Here is a 6,658-nt window from a genome sequence, read left to right as displayed (position 1 = left end):
ATTTCCTATTTCCCAAAATTCTCTTTTCCAAAATTATTGGACAGCATCTTCTCTGGATGTTGTTCTGTTTGTCTGACATGCATTACCTGAGATTCAGGGCACTCAGATTGAAGCAAGGAGTAAGCCAGTAGTCATTCCCTGAGAGCCATAAGCAAATCTGCAAGAAAACAACAGTGAAAACAACACAATACGGAGTTAAGCTCACAGAGCTAACAGGTATAAAAATTACCCAGCTCTAACCTTCCTGTCTTACTTAAGATGTGAAGAAGAGGAGAAAGAGAGGGAGGGAGAAAGACACACACACACACACACACACACACACACACACATTCAGAGGGAGACAGAGAAAGAGAGAGAGAGAGAGACAGACAGAAAGAGACACACACGATACAGAGAAAGAGAGAGAAGTACTTGTGGAAGAGGGAAAAAAGGAGTAAGTAAACTTGTGAAGGTCACAGCCTTTGGAAAGAGGCCTTCTAAAAGGCTAATATTTATTCATAACACTATAGAACACTTTTCCTATACCATTCTTTAACACCTCTGATGAGTGCTCAGAGAGAAATTTATAGTTATAAATGCCTACATTAAAAAAGAAGACAGATGTCAAATCAATAATTTAGTTTTATACCTTAAATAACTAGAGAAAAGAAAAACAAGATAAAACTAAAGCTAGCAGAAAGAAGGATGTAATAGAGATTATAGTGGAGATAAATGAAATAGAGAATTAAAAAAGATAGAATCAATGAAACCAAAATCTGGTTCTTTGGAAAGACCAACAAAATTGACAAAATATTTAGGTAGGCAGACTCTAAGAGAAGAAGTAAGACAGAAATACTGACATCAAAATCTAAATCTGAGATCAAAGATATGACTAATGATCCTACAAAAGAAAAGAATTATAAGAAAATACCATCAAGAATTGTATGCTAATTAGAAAACCTAGATAAAATAAACAAATTTCTACAAACATACAGATACTAAAATGAACTCAAGAATAAATAGAAATCCTTCGCTTATAAAAATATTGATTCATTAATTTTAAAAAAAGAAAGAAAGAGAAGAAAAGACCAGGACCAGATTACTTCACTGGTGAATTCTACCAGAGGTTGAAACAAAACAAAACAAACTTAACATCAATGCTTCTTGAATTCTTCCAACAAATGGAAAATTATTCTATGAGCTCAACATTGCCTGATACCAAACCAGACAAAGATATCACAAGAAAAGTAGACAATAGATGCATACAGCAATATATGAAAATATCCTCACCAAAATAGTAGCTAATTAACTTCAAAGCATACTAGAAAGACTCACCATGACTAACTGGGATTTATGACAATTGCAAGACTATTTTAACATGTGAAAATCAAGATAATATGCCATATGAGCAAAATGAAGGGAAAACTGACATAATTGTCTCAATTGACAAAGTAAAAAATTTGACAGAATCCATTATTCTGCTTGTAGTCTCATCAACAGTGTAGGAGGGTTCTCCACATCCTCACCACTATCTGTCATTTCCTGAATTGTTAATTTTAGCCATTCTGCCTGGTGTGAGGTGGTATCTCACTGTAGTTTCGATTTGTATTTCCCTGATGCCGAGTGATGTTGACCATTTTTTCATGTGTCTGTTGGACATTTGTATGTCTTCTTTGAAGAAATGTCTGTTCATGTCTTCTGCCTATTTCTTGAATGGATTATTTGTTCTTTGGGTGTTGAGTTTCATAAGTTCTTTATATATTTTGGATACTAGCTCTTTATCTGAAGTGTCATTTGCAAATATCTTTGCCCATTCTATATGTTGTCATTAGGTTTTGTTGACTGTTTGCTTTGCTGTGCAAAAGCTTTTCATCTCGATGAATTCCTGTAGTTCATTTTTGCTTCTGTTTCCCTTGCCTTTGGGGATGTGTCTAGTAAGAAGTTGCTGCAGCCAAGGTCACAGAGATTACTGCTTGTGTTCTCTTCTAGGATTTTGATGGACTTCTGCCTCACATTTAGGTCTTTCATCCATTTTCAGTCTATTTTTGTGTATGGTATAAGAGAATGGTCCAGCTTCATTCTTCTGCATGTGGCTGTCCAATTTTCCAAACACCATTTGTTGGAAAGACTGTTTTTTTTTTCCATTGGATATTATTTCCTGTTTTGTCATAGATTAGTTGACCATAGCATTGAGGGTCCATTTCTGGATTTCCTATCCTATTCCATTGATCTATGTGCCTGTTTTTGTGCCAGTACCATACTGTCCTGATGATTATACCTTTGTGATACAGCTGGAAGTTCAGAAGTATGATGCCACCAGTTTTTGGTTTTCTTTTTCAACATTCCTTTGGCTTTTCAGGGTCTTTTCTGGTTTTATACAAATTTTAGGGAGATTCCTCAAAAAGTAAAAAATAAAGCTACCTTACAACCCAGCAATTGCACTACTGGGTATTTACCCCAAAGATACAAATGTAGTGACCTGAAAGGGCATCTGCACCCAATGTTAATAGCAACAATGTCTGCAATGGCCAAACTATGGAAAGAGCCCTGATGTCCATTAACAGATGAGTGCATAGAAAAGATGTGGTGTATATATACACATATATATAATGAAATACGAATCAACCATAATAATAAAAGAGGTCTTGCCATTTGCAATGACATGGATGGAACTAGAAAATAGTATGCTAAGTGAAATAAGTCAATCAGAGAAAGACAGTTATCATATGATCTCCACTCGTATGTGGAATTTAAGAAACAAAACAGAGGATCATGGGAAAAGAGGGGAAAATATAAAAAAAGACAAAATCAGAGAAAGATACAAACAATAAGAGACTCTTAATCATAGGAAACAAACTGGAGTGGCTGGAGGGGAGAGGGTAGGGAATGAAGTAAGAGAGTGATGGACATTAAGAAGGGTATGTGATATAATGAGCACTGAGTGGTATAGAAGACTGATGAATCAGTGACTTACTTTTTTTTTTTTTAGATTTTATTTATTTATTCTCAAGAGATACAGAGAGAGAGGCAGAGACACAGGCAGAGGGAGAAGCAGGCTCCATGCAGGGAGCCCGACGTGGGACTCAATCCTGGGTCTCCAGGATCACGTCCTGGGCTGAAGGCTGTGCTAAACCGCTGAGCCACCCGGACTTCGCTGAATCACTGACTTCTACCTCTGAAACCAATAATACATTATACATTAATTAATTGAATTGAAATAAAAATTTAAAAATATAAAAAAATACAGTATCCTTTCATGATAAATACAGAGCAAATTATTTTACGACAAACAAACAAACAAACACCCAAAAGCAAAAGAAACAAAATCAGGCAAAGGATTACAATAATCCACGTTTTCCCAGAAGAAAATAATATGTACTCAAGCATGGAGGAAACTTTCTAATGTCAAAAACCTATAGGAAGTAAATCAAGCTGTAAATACTAAGCTTGGTCAATACCACAGCTTCTTGTTCTATAAACACAGTATATAGTTTTGCTCTCTCCAATTCTTACTTTTTGGCCATGTTAAGCCCTTTGAGAAAAATGTATCTCCTATGAACTAGTTTTTATTGCCTGGCCTGTGAAATAGCTCCATGAGAGAAAGGAAATTAGCTTGGAAAAAATAAAGGACAAGGTTATCATCATGCTTCCTGCAACCTTAGACATTACTGATTTAACTCCAGTAGTTCTCATTTACTTCAGGTCTTCTTTCTACCTTGAGGTCTATGTGGGGATATTTCAAGAAGTCATTTAGAGTATTTAGACTTGAGGCTGATAATATTGACCAAGACATTTTTAAAACCCTGATAAAGTCACAAGAGATCCCTGGCTTATTGTCCAATAAATTGCTAAGGTTGGATTCATCATATAACTTGCCAGTGGCTGGATGGATAGTGTGAAAAAAATTAAATATTTTTTAAAGACTTATTTATTTATTTTTGAGAGACAGAGGGAGAGAGCGGGGTGAGGGACAGAGGGAGACAATCTTCAAGCAGACTCCCTGTTGCAAGCCTGAGGCAGAGATCTATCCAAGAAACCATGAGATCATGACCTGAGCTGAAATCAAGAGTCAACTCAACCAAGTGAGCCACCCAGATGCCCTACAAATCAAATACTTAAAAAATAAATAACTGGGTCGCCTGGGTGGCTCAGCGGTTGAGTGTCTGCCAAATCTCATATGGGGCTCTCTGCATAGATCCTGCTTCTCCTCCCTCTTTATATATCTCTGCCTCTCTGTGTCTCCCACGAATAAATAAATAAATTCTTAAAAATAAATAAATACATACATAAAAATAAATAAACAAATTCTGCAATTGTGATGATATCTAAAACAGATTTACCTAAGCAGATTCTGTTGTTTCATTCTGAAGTCAGTGTACTTTTAGGCAAATTCCAAGACATAAAAACTATATTACTATTAAAATCACCAAGATGGGGACGCCTGGGTGGTTCAGTGGTTGAGTGTCTACCTTTGGCTCAGGGCATGATCCTGGAGTTTAGGGATCGAGTCCCACATCAGGCTTCCTGCATGGAGCCTGCTTCTCCTTCTGCCTGTGTCTCTGCCTCTCTCTGTGTGTCTTTCATGAATAAATAAATAAAATATTTAAAAAAATAAAATCACCAAGATGTTTCGTTTTCTATACCTCAGGATATTGTTCAGTTATCATCTTAAGATTTATTTATTTGACAGAGAGAGAGGGAGGGAGGGAGCACATGCACAAGTAGAGGAAGAGACAGAGTGAAAGAATCTTCAAGCAAACTTTCACTAAGCATGGAGTCCATGTGGGGCTCGATCTCATGACCCATGAGATCACAACCTAGCCTAGACCAAGAGTCCGAAGCTCAACCAACTGAGCCATCATTCCGTTATTATCTTTAATTTCTTTTATGGTATTTACATTTATTCTAATTTCCTTGTTCTACATCCCATATTAATAATGTTTGTAGACTATAAAGGAACTATAATTTATATCATCTACAAAGACCCTCAAAAAACAAAGAATGCTATGTTAATGCATTTGCTTTTTCCTTGAGATAAGTAATTTATTAAATACCTCCTATTGTTAATTTTTAGCATAAACACCAATACATATTTTTGAAGTTGCTAGTCATAGGCAATGCGTGCTATAGAGTAGCCTGAGTAAAGATTTAATGCTTGTGTGTAAATGTGTGTCTTAAGTGGACATGTGACACATGGCATTATTACACATGTGGTATGTTATTATGTGTGATTGATTAAATGTGTCTACAATATCATAGGGAGTTATCTCCTGAGAACCCTAAATATAATAAAAGAAAGAAAGAAATTGATTTTAGGGTCAGCTCATTGAGATAATAGTAACAACATTTTCTAAGAGTGTCATCCTGCTTTTATTTACAATGTAGTCAAGCAAAGAAGTGAATAAAAATTGTTTCCTTCAAATTAAGATTGTCTCTGGGGAACCTGGGTGGCTCAGTTTGTTAAGCATCATACTTATGATTTTGGCTCACGTCATGATCTCAGGGACATGAATTGAGCCCCCTGTGGGGCTCTGCACTGGTCTCTCTCTTTCTCTCTCTTAAAAAAAAAAAAAAAAAAAAAAAGATTCTTTTTTTGAATTGTGGTAACTGAATGTTGCCAGATCTCTGTATGGCCACTCCAGTGATCCATTGCATTTCAAACTTTAATGTGGGCAGAATCACCAAGAGTCTTATTAAGACACAAATTGCAGGCCCCTCACCTCCAAAGAGTCTGAATTAGTAAATCTGAGATGAAGCTTGAAACCTTTATAACAAATTCCCAGATGACATTTAATTATTCTATTTGAGATAATTTCACACAGGTCATGAGAGGAGTCCTTCACTTAGGTTCTGCTCCTGTGAAGACCAGCTTTGTGCCTTCACTCTCAGGGCTTAGTCCTTCTACTTTCCCATGAAAATTTCTGAGTTCCATTATCGCTTTCTTCTTTGCCCCCATAACCCTCTCCATTTACTAATCTATATGGCACTAATCTATGGCACTTAAGTGAAACCCATCTTTTAAAAAAATTCCTTTGTCCCACATACTCTCAATGTACTTTCCTCTAGTTACTGTCTTTTCTATTTCTTCCCTTTTTTAAACTCTTTGAACTATTCAGTTGTCTGTTTGTTCATTGTCTCCAGTTTCTCACATCAACATAGTCTCAACATACCTCTCTGGCTTCATATTTGATTATTCCACTAAAAGTTCCCAAGATTAATTTTTAAACAACTTTTACTGCAATTCAGCATTATTTGATTAAAAAGAAAATCCTCTTGAGCTTTCTTTTTCTGATTTCTATACCACCATAATCTCAGTGTTTTCCTCTACTTCTTTGACAACTTCTTTTTCATCTGTTTTGCTTATTCGTCTTTCTTTGTATAGCAATCAAATGAAGTTCTGAATTCTCTAATTTCAATAATGTTTTTCTCTCACTCTATACCATCTTGAAATGAATTCATTCACTCCAGCGATTTCCATTTTCAGCTATATGCAGACAATTAACAAGTTTTTAACTTCAGCTCTGGTTAATTTTTGAGTACCAGACCCACTGTTAAACTGCATATTAGGTACTTCATGCCTAATGTACATAAAGCAAAGTGCATAATATTCCCATAAAATGGTTTCTCACTCCAACATTCCCTATATCATTGAGGGATGCCGTCATTTACCCAGTCACTC

This window comes from Canis aureus, chromosome 4, assembly GCF_053574225.1.
Source record: "Canis aureus isolate CA01 chromosome 4, VMU_Caureus_v.1.0, whole genome shotgun sequence".
In the NCBI taxonomy this organism is placed as follows: domain Eukaryota; kingdom Metazoa; phylum Chordata; class Mammalia; order Carnivora; family Canidae; genus Canis; species Canis aureus.
Note: the sequence above shows the minus strand (reverse complement) of the source record.